Genomic DNA, 15,091 nt, shown 5'->3' with positions numbered 1-15,091 from the left:
CGTTATAACATGTACAACCACTTTTTATAGATAAAACAACAAGAAAATCGATAAACGAAATGTTGAGGGGATCGACTAGAGTTTTGAAACGAATTTGAGAGAAAAACTAGGCATACCCTCAAACTCTATGATATAAACTTATTGCATGCAGTATACCACTTGTTAAAAAAGATTCAAAAAATTCACATTAATTGATAGAATAATAACATGATACAAAAGGGAACTGGACCAAAACCTCCGCAATTAAATTCTTTATTACATACGTGAAAAATATCAAACCAACAATGAATTATTAAAAACAAGAGATCAATTACAGGTAATTAATTAAAATATATATATATTCAAGGCTTTGGGTTATGCTGGTTGTTTGCTCGTGGAGCAGAATAGTCTAACGCCAAATCCATTCTTCTTGCTACAGATACTTCTCCAATAAAGAAGTCTGCATCATCCACTGCTATGTCCGTCGCATCCTATATACACAAGAAAGAAGCCAATTACTCAAGTATTTTAGGGAGAACCAAAGTCAATTATCTCGAAATTACATGTACGTATAATATAATCCAATGTCTTTGACTTGAAATATATATAACCAAAGGACTTCTTTGAATCAAATAAGAGTTACTATATTATTAATAGCCGATTAGAAAGGCTCACGTCCTTCATATCATTCTCTTTTTTCTCTCTTGCTTCTAAGCATGAAATAAGAAGTTCTGCAAGGACTCGGTGTGTGATAGCGCGCGCGCATATATATATATATATATATATATATAGGCTTTATAACCGGTGCTATTGAATCTGCAGTTAAGGGAATATTACCAGTTCTTGAAATAAGAGACTTCATTGCTTTGAGGGAATTAATATGTGTGTGTTCTTAGGATCTTAAATTGAATTTCATAAACAAATTGATAATCGAGCATCAATTTCAAAATTAATAGTGACAACTAGAATTAATTAATTAGGAATTTTAGGAATTATCCGTAATTTCATTCCGTTCCCTAGTCAATAGGAAATTAGTGTCTACCTAGTTTCAACACGTAATGGAATTTGGTAATGGTTGATTAATAATTTTCATATACTGGTAAAAAAAAAAATGTATTAATGCAAAATATAACATCTCCAGAAAAAGTAAGAAAAGAGTATAACATCTACAAGCCACATGTTGCGTTGACCTTTTTCTCAAATTCTTTTTAGTGTTTGATTTGAAGGAATAAACAAAGGAAACAAAAAATATTAAAGTAAAGGAGAAGGATTCCTTTTGACTTTTATTTATCTTGCGATTAGTAAAAAGAAAGCAAGAAAATTGATGAGAGTAATCATTGTAATCATTTCTCTCATTCCTATCGAGTTTAATTCCTAACAGAAAATGCATTTATTTCCCTAATTTTTCCTTTTCTATCTCGATTCAAAATTAAATCCCTCCAGAAAATTTAAAATTCTAATTAAAAAATGCAAGGTTAGGGGCTCCTACACCGCTTCAAGGATCTCTTTCTGTTTTTCCATTTATATTAATGTTGTTTAAATAAAACATAAACATACCAAATTAATTTGAGAAAATTAAGATTCAAATGACATTTTCTTTTTTGGCATAAAGATCTTACATAAAATGTACGAACTAGCCGTATATATAAAGAAGGAGAGAGGGGAAGAGGACGAGAACCTGGTCCTGTAAGTCGTTGAGAAATGGTTCATCAATGGATGCCATGAGAATTCCTGTTAGTACAGAAAATTAAAAAGACAATTTGTTAGATTAGTTTTAATTAGTGTAAATTGAATATACATAAAATCATGAGCAAATTCTTGGTCGGAATATGTGATTTGCTTGCACGCTTTCTATATTTGATTCATACTCAACCAATCCTTCAAACCCAAAATCTAGAATCAGTGAATTCAGAATGATCGGTACCATCTTTGATATATATTCACATGAAAAAATACAACTTTTTTTAGAAACAGACTAAAAAATATATATATTATCATATAAAACGTAACAGATAACGTATATACTGACTTGATGATGAAGCTGTTGAAATGATAGTAGCAAAGATGAACAGCATAAGAAGTTGGAAAACAACTTTTTGCACCATTTTGATGAGGTAATTTAGCAGATGGGACAAGTTTTCAGAAGATTTGAGTTTAGGTGATTAATTATATGGATTTGTCCAGTTTATGACAAGATTATATAGAGTTAGAATGGTGTTAGGAAATATGTAGAATTTAATACAAAAAGTCAACTTCTAGTTCCTTACATTAGATAAGAAATCACCTCCCAACAACCCAAAAGATACTGCAAATATATAATTTAAAATTTGGGTAGACTTTCCCACTTGCCTATAATTAAATTTTGTCACATAGTTTTGACATTTTCGAATATTCAGACAGGTTCCTGAACGAACTGGCACCAATTAATTAATAGACATATGGCTATTCATATATATACTCCGCAAAATACATATGTTATTTGTACATCATGCCCCTTTACAATTTTGAATTTAAGAAAATGTCTTTTTCAGATCTCTTATGTGTAAAAGACAAATCTCTTATATGTAAAAGTAAATCTCTCATGTGTAAAGAAAGAGATAGCGTCATAAAACTAAAAATAAATTTTTAAAGAGCCAAGAAAAAAAAAAGCAGGAATTAAGTAGTTGAAATGTAATGTTTTGAACTTTCTCAATTTCTGGATTTCTATAATAGAAAAATATAATAAAAGAAACAAAGAGAAATTATTTGATTAATGCAATAGCAATGCTCTCACCTCAGCAAAACATGCTTTCTTTGATGTATGAAGAAAGAAGGAGATTTGGGTGCCCCTACTGTTTTATAAGTACTTCATTTGCTTTCTACTCGGATGCTCCGGCAAAGAGGTATGAGCGGTTGGTTTTGGAGGGCACAAGAGGAAGTAGATGACGGCCTAAGAAGTATTAGGGAGAGGTGATCAGGCAGAACATGGCGAGACTTCAGATTTCCGAGGACATAGCTCTTGATAGAAAGTTGTGGAGGTCGAGTATTAGGGTTGTAGGTTAGGAGGTAGTTGAGTCTCCCTTACTTCGTACCTTTGCTGGCTAGTCTTGTAGGGTTTTTGTCGATGTTAGCTAGTGGCAATGTTGTGTCTTACTACTCCTTTGTTTACTATAGTGTCGGGTCTATGTACTGTCTATCGCGTTTGCTTTGCATATACTTTCTCATTTCCATGATGTTATTTTTCCTATGGTTTCTATTGGTGATACTGATATTGTCTCTTTTCGTCTTCTTGAGCCGAGGGTCTTTCGGAAACAGCCTCTCTACTCCCTCGGGGTAGGGGTAAGGTCTGCGTACACACTACCCTCCCCAGACCCCACTAGTGAGATTTATTGGGTCGTTATTGTTGTTGTTCATTTGCTTTCTACGGCGGTTCATTCTTTTCGATTTATTTAACGAGTCATTAAGATTTTAACGGAAATAGCTACAATATTAAGTAAGTAGTATTATTTTGATATTAATTACTCCCTTCGGTCCACAATAAGTGCATATTTTTTACACAAGAATGAGAGTTAACTATGATTAAAGACCATTAGTTATAGCTAAATAAGGTGATACGCGTCATTTATTTATTAGTTTGGCGTAAACAAACGATGCGAGTAAGTTTTTACACAAGAATTTTGCTTAGGAAAATTCCCTGGTACAGCGGGGAAAGATATATTTTGAAAAAAAAGAATATATATATATATATATATATATAAGAAGTACAATTTAACTTGTAATTGCAGGTTTATTTTTATTAGATTATCAATTAATACTTATTTTGTAATTAATTACTTTGTAAGTGATTTAATCGTATAAAACATTACTGTTCATGTAGGATAAATTTCATAAATAGTCATACAAATAAAAATTATATAACTATATTTTCTAACACAAAAATTATAAAACTTTCACATACTCATACAAAAATTATAATTGCCGGAAAATTCACCTTCCGAAGTAATTTTACTCCATATTATTCATTTTTTATCTAATAAATATTGACCAAATTAAAAGATGATCGACTCTACCCGACCTAACACAAAACCCATATGCATAAATAAAATTTACTAAAGAAACATAAGTGATAAGTGTCATTTATTTATTGGTTTGGTGTAAACACCCGATGCGGGTAAGTGTTTACACAAGAATTTTTCTTAGGAAAATTCCCTGATACAGCGGGTAATTGCAGGTTTATTTTTATTAGATTATCAATTAATACTTATTTTGTAATTAATTACTTTGTAAGTGATTTAATCGTATAAAAAAATTACTATTAATGTAGAATAAATTTCATAAATAGTCATACAAATCAAAATTATATAACTACGTTTTCTAACATAAAAATCACAAAACTTTCACATACTCATAACAAAATCATAATTGCCGGAAAATTCACCTTCCGAAGTAATTTTACTCCATAATATTCATTTTTTATCTAATAAATATTGACCAACTTAAAAGATGATCGACTCTACCCAACCTAACCCAAAACCCATATGCATAAATAAAATTTACTAAAGAAACATAAGTGATAAGTGATTTATTTATTAGTTTGGTGTAAACACCCGATGCAGGTAAGTTTTTATACAAGAATTTTGCTTAGAAAAATTCTCTGGTACAACGGGGAAAGATATATTTTGAAAATAAAAATAAAAATAATATATATATATATATATATATTATTTTTATTAGATTATCAATTAATACTTATTTTGTAATTAATTACTTTGTAAGTGATTTAATCATATAAAAAAATTACCGTTCATGTAGGATAAATTTCACAATGTCACGACCCGGAATTCCCACCGTCGGGACCGTGATGGCGCCTAACATTTCACTTGCTAGGCAAGCCAACGTTAGAGAATCATTAAACCAATTCTTATCCCATTCAGTAAATAACAACAAATTAGCTAAGGTGAAATATAATAAGTACGAAATAATATAAAAAGTGTATTAATTATGTAACGGCACAGACAGTCGTTTTGAGAGTAATAGCCCCGATACCCTATTTACTGCTTCTCCCATATCTATTTCTGCTATTGTGACTTGTCTGGATGTTTCGTTTTGATTTTTGGAGTGTTTTGAGACACTTAGTCCCTAAATGGAGGGTTAAGCCTTAGGATTTGGACCGTAGTCGGAACTATATGAAGACAACTCCAGAATGGAATTCCTTCGGTTCCGTTAGCTCCGTTAGGTGATTTTGGACTTAGAGGCGTGTCTGGATTATGTTTTGGAGGTCCGTAGCTTATTTAGGCTTGAAATGGCGAAAGTCGAATTTTTGGAGATTTTGATGGGTAGTGGACTTTTTGATATCGGGGTCGGATTTCGATTCCGGAAGTTGGAGTAGGTCCATAAGGTTGAATATGACTTGTGTGCAAAATTTGAGGTCATTCGGACGTGGTTTGATAGGTTTCGGCGCCGGTTGTAGAAGTTTGAAAGTTTCAAATTCTTTAAGTTTGAATTGGAGGATGATTCATGATTTTAGCATTGTTTGATGTGGTTTGAGGGCTCGACTAAGTTCGTATGGTATTTTAGGACTTGTTGGTATATTTGGTTGAGGTCCCGAGGGCCTCGGGTGTGTTTCGGATGCTTAACGAGTTGAAATTTGGACTTAGGCCATTGCTGAAGTTTTGAGACATCTGGTATTTTCGCACGTGTGGTGGGGATACCGCAGGTGCGAGCTCGCATGTGCGGAAGACCAGGCGCAGATGTGGAATTTGGAGGTTCGACCAGGGGTCGCAGGTGCGAGGAATTTCCGCATATGCGATGCCCGCAGATGCGCCCAAGGACTCGCACGCGCGGAGGAAGACCGCAGAAACGGACAGTGTTCCGCAAGCGCGCACGCGCAGGTGCGGCCCCCTGCCGTAGATGCGGACCCAACCCTCTTAAGTGATTTCCGCACCAGCGAGGGATTTTACGCAGGTGCGACCCATGGCCCGCAGGTGCGAAGATCACTGGGCAGAAAAGGGGCAGAATCGAGGGTTGAGGTTCATATTCATAAATTTGATTTTGAGCTCGGGAATTGGCAATTTTTCGAGGGATTTTCAGAGAGATCTTTGGGGTAACGATTCCTAACTCGTTTTTGGTTGTATTTCATTAATCTATAGTTGTTTCCTTCATTTAATTAAGGAATTTGAGTGAGAAAGTTGGGAAAATAGGGGAAAAGTTCCCCAACCGAATTTTTGAGTTTTGAGTGGGATTTAGACACCGGATTTGGATAATTTTGGTACGAGTGATCTCGTGAGTGAATGGGTGTTCATATTTGGTGATTTTTACCCGATTCCGAGACGTGGGCCCGGGTCGACTTTTTAGGACGAATTTCAAATTTTTTATTAAAATCTTGATTTCATTAATTAAATTAGTCTATTATAGTTGTATTTATGATATGTAATTGTATTGGCTAGATTTGGGCTATTCGGAGTTGGATATTCGTGAAAAAGGCATTTTGATCGATTGATTGAGCTTGGTTCGAGGTAAGTGGCTTGCCTAACTTTGTGTGGGGGAAATTTCCTTAAGATTTTGAACTATTGTGATATGTGAGCGTCGTGTACGTGAGGTGACGAGTACGTACACGGGCTAGTTATGGAAAAATCCGATTTTCTTACTGAGCAGCAACCTGTTTTTCTTTTATTTTGAGTTACACCATTTTAATGAGCATTAATCTATTTCCATTCTTAACTGAGTTAATCCAATATGTGTAGCTATCCTGTTTAGTCTAATACAGCATGTCTACGTGTCTTAATTGCTTATGTGAACTCTGTGCAGCATGCTTAGTGAATTTCCCGCTTCTTCATTGACTGGTACGTAGTCTAAATCGTAAGATTTCATGATGTAGTTGTATCTCTATTTTTGCGCTGCATATTTACTTTGGGACTACGAAACGGTATTTCGGGAGATTTCCCCTACATATTTACGTTTGGGGCTACGAGACGGTATCTCGGGAGATCCCCTGTTGTTATTTCTGTGTATTGAGCTATTACCTTCTATGAAGTCTTTCTTGTTAAATTTCAGTTCTTAATTTTGCTGCAATATTTCAATTTTTCCTTGCTTTATTATCATATTTCAGTAGGGCCCGGATCTGACCTCGTCACTACTCTACCGAGGTTAGGCTTGGCACTTACTGGGTACCAATTGTGGTATACTCATGCTACTCTTCTGCACATGATTTTCATGTGCAGATACAGGTGCTCCTTATCAGCCGCAATATCAGTGAGCCGGGACAGCTTTGGAAACTTCAAGGTATATTTGCCGCATCCGTAGACCTCGGAGTCCCCTTCTACTCTTTTCCATGTCCATTATCTTCTGTATTTTCTTTTGATAGACTCTGATGTATAGAGACACTAGATTTTTCTTCTGTAGTTTGTGATTCACGATGTTCCGGATTTTGGGATTGCTGTGTATTGTTGAACATTTAGTTGTTAAAATTATGCTTTTCATTTCATTATTCCGCAGATGTTAGGCTTACCTAGTTATAGAGACTAGGTGCCGTTACGACGTTATACAGAGGAGAAATTTAGGTCATGACAAATTACTACCACCCGGATCTGGAGTAACAATTCACGAGCATTCTAGAATTTACTACAAGTAATAGTCTGAAAGAAACACAATTATTTGAATGAAAGAAACAGTAAAACAGAAGGATAGACGGGGATTTCAAGATCTGTGAACGCCGACAGAACTACCTTGAATCTCCGGATAGCGGGTCTAACAACAAAAAATCTCGATCAACCCGAGCCAGTACCAAAATCTTCATAAAAAGTGCAGAGTGCAGTATCAGTACAACCAACCCCATGTACTAGTAAGTGTCGAGCCTAACCTCGATGAAATAGTGACGAGGCTAAGACAAGGTACCTACAAATCAACCTGTACAATTTAACAGTGTATATACAAATACAATAATGAAGAGCTAGACAAGAATTATCGGAAAGGGGAAACATGCTGGGAAAAATATGAAATAAAGAGCTACAACAGAATGAGAACTGAAACAACCAATATAATATGAATCAACAGGAGCACGAATACAGTAAAGAAAAAATGCACGGCATCACCCTTCGTGCTTTTACTGTCAATCTCACCATAAAATCAATAGAAACGGTATGGCATCACCCTTCGTGCAATTACTCTCATGTCATGGCACGACATCACCCTTCGTGCTTTTACACTCACAATATGGCACGACATCACCCTTCGTGCATTAACACTCACAATATGGCACGGCATCACCCTTCGTGCATTAATACTCACAATGGCACGACATCACCCTTCGTGCAATAACACTCTCCCTTACCATAATGCAATGAGCAATTAAAAACAGGGGGATAGAACAACATGTACAAGCCTTACTTTAACATTGGTTCCATAATATAAATCCCAACTTTAAAATAAATACTCAATTATCACCAGAAATCCATAAATATGATAATAACAACACTAGTCTAAACACGTAATAATTAGGCATAGGAAAGAGATAATATAAGAAAAACGGAAGAAAACAGAGAAAACAGGTAAATTGGCAGCGCATAAGTACTCGTCACCTCACATATACGCCGCTCACATGAATTTCACATAGCAAATAATCTAAAGTTCCTAATTCCCTCAAGTCAGGGTTAGACACAACACTTACCTCGCTCAGAAGGCCACTTAATTCTCAATCACAGCTTTTTGTGATGACTCGCCATGTCATCATGCCATATAAGCGCCATTTGGCATATATTAATGCCATGTGGAAGCTTACATAGGAGGAATGCTTGCATTTGTGAGAAGATTCTAGAGAAGTATGGACATTTCCTTTGGAAGATCCTAGATGTTTATGGATTTGCTAGGAAAGTCCTTGGAATCTTCTAGGCTTATAGAGAATTCTAGAGAAAGCCCTTATCTTGTAAATATTAAGGACTTGTGTAATAATTAATATTTGCACACTAGCCTCTAGGAGACTAGTATATAAAGGAGGCCATTCATTTGTAATTCATCAAGTAAACAATTCAAGTTCTCTCTAATACAAAGCTTCCTTTAACAATTCTCTTGTGTTCTTTCTACCATTCTCTTAGCGATCTTCAGTGTAGTAAGGCTGACTTGGCATAGCAAGAATGTGAGCAAATTGTCAAGTGCCGCACGTGTATTTAGTTAACAACTAAGGACGTGACAACGTGGTATCAGAGCAAAGGTTACGACTAAGGGAATGGCGAACGACGGAGAAATTAACGCTGCCAACACCTAAGCCAACGTCATCCAGGATGCTGCTGGCAAGAGCGGCCATAACAAAAAGAGAAATGCCACAACAAGGGCCAGGAGGTGCCACCCGAGGTTGTGTCAAACGAAGGGCTTACATCCCAAGAACCATCTGCTACTGAGGCGAACGAGGATGAAGTGGAGGTCCTGCCTGAGGACGCCTCGCTCGGTAAAGAGTGGGTGATAAAGATGAACGCAGGGATGGACGCCGTGGAGATCTTTGACCAACGCTTGGGGAAGGTTGAAGGCACCCTTAGCGTTCTTGAGGGGCACACTCTTGAAGAGATTGAGAGCATACGAAATGACTTGGAGGGATGTACACAGACCGAGATGGAACTAAGGCAAACTATCACTGCCTTAGAGTGCAGACTCATGGAGGCTTTGAGTACCATCAATGCTATAAAGGCAAAGATAGACTCACTCGAGGAGCATGTTAGTGCTGGCGTGATCGAGGCAGCCAGCTATGTTGTGGTGACGAGGGAGGCCAAGATCGAGGCTCCCAAACCCCCAGTGTTTAAAGGTGTTCGTGATGCGCAAGAAGTGGAAAACTCCCTTTGGCACTTGGAGAACTACTTCAATCACGGCAAAGTGAAGGACGACGAGGCCATGATCAACACGACAGTGTTGTACCTCTCAGAGACTGCCATGCTATAGTGGATAAGGAAGATGGCAGATGTGGATAAAGGTATATGTACTATTAGCACGTGGGATCAGTTCAAAGCCGAGTTCAAGCGACAGTTCTTTCCAAACAATGTCTTGTACGAGGCAAGGCGCAAACTTAGGGAGTTGAAGCAAACATGGAGCATACGTGTCTATGTCAAGGAATTCACTACCCTTATGCTTCAAATCCCCAACCTGACAAATGATGACTTGTTGTTCCACTTTATGGACGGGTTGCAAAATTGGGCTAAGCAGGAGTTACAACACCGGCAAGTCGCAAATATAGACCAAGCCATAGTGGAGGCCGAATCATTGATGGATTTCAGGCATGACAAACACGACAAAGGGAAAGTCAAAGAATCAAAGTTTAACAATGTCAAAGGTGGGGGAGACCGTGGCAAAGGCAAGGAGATATAACAACAATACTACAAGACTCAAGATTCCAAAAAGCTGAGTGGCCGTCAGGGCTACGCCGAGAAGAAGGGATGTTACATATGCGGAGGGTCGCACAGCTTCAGGAATTGTCCCGACCTAAAGAGCCTTAGCGCCATGGTCCGTGAGAGAGAGTTCGGGAACCGCACAATTAGGTATGATCGGATTATGCGGTGCTGTCACAAAGCAATCTATCCAACCTGTCGAGAATGGAAACCAGTACGTGGATCTCACCATCAACAACAAGCCTACTCGTGCAATGGTGGATACTGGAGCAACTCATAATTTCGTGACTGAGGCTGCCGCAAAAAGACTAGAATTGAAGCTTTCTCCAACCAACTCCTGCGGCAAGACTGTGAATGCCGAGGTACAAAATGCTCGTGGGGTAGCTAATGGAGTTGGTGTCAAATTGGGAACTTGGAAAGGTATGACAAACTTTACCGTAACCGCTATAGATATCTTTGACATCATATTGGGACAAGAGTCCTTTAGACATTGTCATACTTTGATCGATCCCTACCTCCAACATCTCTTGGTTATGGAGCGAGAAGGAGCTTGCATGGTACCTACAGTGTCTATGCCACACGGATAGAGCCAAGCACAACTCTCAGCTATGCAGGTTGTAAAGGGGATCAAGAAGGGGGAGCCGACATTCGTGGCAACCATCGCAAGTCTGGAGGAAGACAAGAGTTTTCAAGAGACACTACCACCTTGCATAGAGAAGTTGCTTGAGGAAAACAAAGATGTCATGCCCGAGGAGTTGCCTAAGCACTTGCCGCCTAGGCGAGAGGTAGATCACAAGATTGAGTTGGAGCCAGGGGCTAAGCCACCCGCATTTACCCCATATCGTATGGCACCGCCCGAGCTGGAGGAGCTTAGGAAACAATTGAAAGAGTTGCTAGATGCTGGTCACATTCGCCCATCAAAGGCACCTTTCGGCGCACCAGTATTGTTCCAGAAGAAGAAGGATGGATCACTACGCTTGTGCATAGACTACCGAGCACTTAATAAGATCACAGTGAAGAATAAGTACCCGATCCTGCTCATTGCTGACTTATTCGATAGACTTGGGCAAGCCAAGTATTTTACTAAGGTGGATCTTCGCAAGGGCTACTACCAGGTTCGCATTGCAGAGGGGGATGAGCCAAAGACAACATGTGTGACGAGATATGGAGCCTTTGAGTGGTTGGTGATGCCTTTCGGCTTAACCAATGCACCTGCCACATTTTGCACCCTTATGAATAAGATTTTCCATCCCTATCTTGATCAGTTCGTGGTAGTCTACCTAGACGACATAGTCATCTACAGCAACACCTTAGAAGAGCACATGAAGCACTTAAGGAAGGTTTTCTAAGTCTTGCGGGAGAACGGGCTATACATCAAGAGGGAGAAATGCGAGTTTGCACAATCAAAGGTGCACTTCTTAGGCCATGTTATTAGCAATGGCGAGCTACGCATGGACGAGGCTAAGGTATGTGCTATCCAGGAGTGGGAGGCACCTATAAAGGTAACTGAGTTGAGATCCTTCCTTGGCCTTGTTAACTACTATCGTTGGTTCATCTGTGGCTACTCAGCAAAGGCCGCACCATTGACTGAGTTACTAAAGAAGAACAAGCCATGGGTTTGGACGGAGCATTGTCAAAAGGTGTTTGAAGACCTCAAGGCAGCTGTAACAGAGGAGCCAGTCTTGGCATTACCTGACTTTGCCAAGATATTTGAGGTTCATACAGATGCCTCAGATTTTGCCATTGGGGGTGTCTTGATGCAGGATAAGCATCCCATAGCATTTGAGAGTCGCAAGATAAATGAGACGGAGCGACGTTACACAGTGTAAGAGAAGGAGATGACTGCTATTGTGCATTGTCTTCGTACATGGCGACATTATTTGCTTGGGTCAAGGTTCGTGGTCAAGATCGACAATGTAGCTACTAGCTACTTTCAGACGCAGAAGAAGCTCACCCCAAAACAGGCTCGATGGCAGGATTTCTTGGTTGAATTTGATTATGTGCTGGAGTATAAGCCGGGCAAAGGTAACGTTGTAGCGATGCCTTGAGCCGAAAAGCCGAGCTTGCTGCAATCACTTCAACAAGATAGGACATTTGTGAGGCTATAAAAGAAGGCATGCAACATGATCCAGCAGCCAAACAACTTATCGAGTTAGCCAACCAGGGCAATACGAGACGTTTTTGGGTCGAAGACGGCCTACTACTTACCACAGGTCGGCAGGTCTACGTGCCTAAGTTTGGAGACATTAGACGGCAGATTATAAGGGAAAGTCATGACACAATGTGGGCTGGTCATCCAGGCCAACGTCGCACTAGGGCCTTGGTTGAGTCAGTCTACTATTGGCCACGCATGCGAGATGACATAGAGTGTTATGTGCAGACTTGTCTTGTCTGTCAACAGGACAAGGTTGAGCAACAAAAACCCGGAGGACTTTTGGAGCCACTACCAGTTACAGAGCGTCCATGGGAGAGCGTGACTATGGACTTTATCACTTGCCTACCGAAGTCTGACGGTTATGGTACTATTATGGTGGTCGTGGATAGATTTTCCAAATATGCCACCTCCATGCCCGCCACACCAGGTTGCACTGCCAAGGAAGCCGCCAAGCTATTCTTTAAGAATGTGGTGAAGTATTGGGGCTTACCAAGGCATATTATCAGTGATCGAGACCCCCGTTTTACTGGAAACTTTTGGAGAGAATTATTCGACATACTTGGCACGGAACTACACTTTTCCACTAGTTTCCACCCACAGACAGAGGGACAAATAGAATGGGTCAATGCCTTACTAGAATGCTACTTGAGGCATTATGTAAGCGCACATCAGAAAGATTGGTCAAGGCTCCTAGACATCACCCAATTCTCTTATAACTTTCAGCGGAGTGAGTCCACGGGGCGGACACCATTTGAGCTAGCCACAGGCCAACAACCACAAACTCCACATTCATTACCAGCCGTGTTTGAGGGAAAGAGTTTGGGGGCTTATCATATGGCCAAAGGATGGGAGGAGCAGCTTGACACTGCTAAGTCCTACTTGGATAAAGTAGCTAAGAAGATGAAGAAGTTTGCAGATCCTAAGTGGCATCCCACGGACTATAGAGTTGGGGGCATGGTCATGGTGAAGTTTAATCCAAGACAATTTAAGGCACTATGGGGCATGCATCAGAATCTGATTCGCAAGTATGAGGGGCCATTTAAGATAGTCGCCAAGGTAGGCAAGATCTCATACAAGCTTGACATGCCATCATATCTTAAGATCTACCCTGTCTTCCATGCCAGCATGTTTAAGCCCTATCATGAAGACAATGATGATCCAAGTAGGGGCCAATCAAGTCGAGCGCCTATCACTATCACCGCCTCGCACGACCGGGAGATTGAGGCTATTATTGATTACCAGGCCAGGCGAAAACAAGGGCAAAAAGCCACCGCAATGTTCCTCATCCATTGGAAGGGGCAATCACCAGAGGAGGCCACATGGGAACGTTATGAAGATTTATGGCAATTCAAAGATAAGATCCGAGAGTTTATGCAGCAACATTACGTCGTGGTCGTCGCAACATTAGGTGGGGGAGAGTGTGATGACTCGCCATGTCATCATGCGACATAAGCACCATTTGGAATATATTAATGCCATGTGGAAGCTTATATAGGAGGAATGCTTGCATTTGTGAGAAGATTCTAGAGAAGTATGGACATTTACTTTGGAAGATCCTAGATGTTTATGGATTTGCTATGAAAGTCCTTGGAATATTCTAGGCTTGTAGAGAATTCTAGAGAAAGCCCTTATCTTATAAATAATAAGGACTTGTGTAACAATTAATATTTGCACACTAGCCCCTAGGAGACTAGTATATAAAGGAGGCCATTCATTTGTAATTCATCAAGCAAACAATTCAAGTTCTCTCTAATACAAAGCTTCCTTTAATAATTCTCTTATGTTCTTTCTACCATTCTCTTAGCGATCTTGAGTGTAGTAAGGCTGACTTGGCATAGCAAGAACGTGAGCAAATTGTCAAGTGTCGCACGTGTATTTAGTTAACGACTAAGGACGTGATATTTTCCTATAGAATTCACCTCCAAACCACCCGTATCTATTCAAAAATGACTCAATAATATCAAATATTGCTAAAGGAATAAATTATATTACATAAATTAAATTTTCCAATTTTTCCTCCAAAAAGTCAAAAAATCGACCCGGGGCTCGCTTGGTCAAAACCCGAGGTTCAGACCAAAATCCATTTACCCATTCACCTCCGAGCCCGAATATATAATTGGTTTTGGAATCCGACCTCAAATTGAGGTCTAAATCCCCAAATTTTTGAAATCTCTAGTTTCTACCCTAACCCCTAATTCTACCATGAAAACTCTATATTTTAGGTTGATAATTCATAAAATGTAATGGGTAATTGAAAGAAAATGGTTTAGAATCACTTACCAACACTTTGGGAAAGAAATAACTCTTGAAAATCGCCTCTAACCGTTTGGTTCTTGAAATGTTGAAGAAATGGCTTAAGTCCTGTTTTGATTCTGTTTTTAAGTGTTGGGCGACAGTGTGCATCGCGTTCGCGAGGCCACTGTCGCGTTCGCGAAGAGTATCGGCTGCCAAGCCTTCACCTTCACGAGACCTTGCTTTCATTTGCGATGGTTAACCCCCCCTGGCCTTCGCGTTTGCGAGACCATGCTAGCGTTCGCGATAAAGGATCGCTGACTCTCCCCCAGGTGTGCTAACACTACGCGTTCGCGATGAGCTGGTCACGTTCGCGAAG

This window comes from Nicotiana tomentosiformis, chromosome 2 (genome assembly GCF_000390325.3).
Source record: "Nicotiana tomentosiformis chromosome 2, ASM39032v3, whole genome shotgun sequence".
Classification (NCBI taxonomy): domain Eukaryota; kingdom Viridiplantae; phylum Streptophyta; class Magnoliopsida; order Solanales; family Solanaceae; genus Nicotiana; species Nicotiana tomentosiformis.
Note: the sequence above shows the minus strand (reverse complement) of the source record.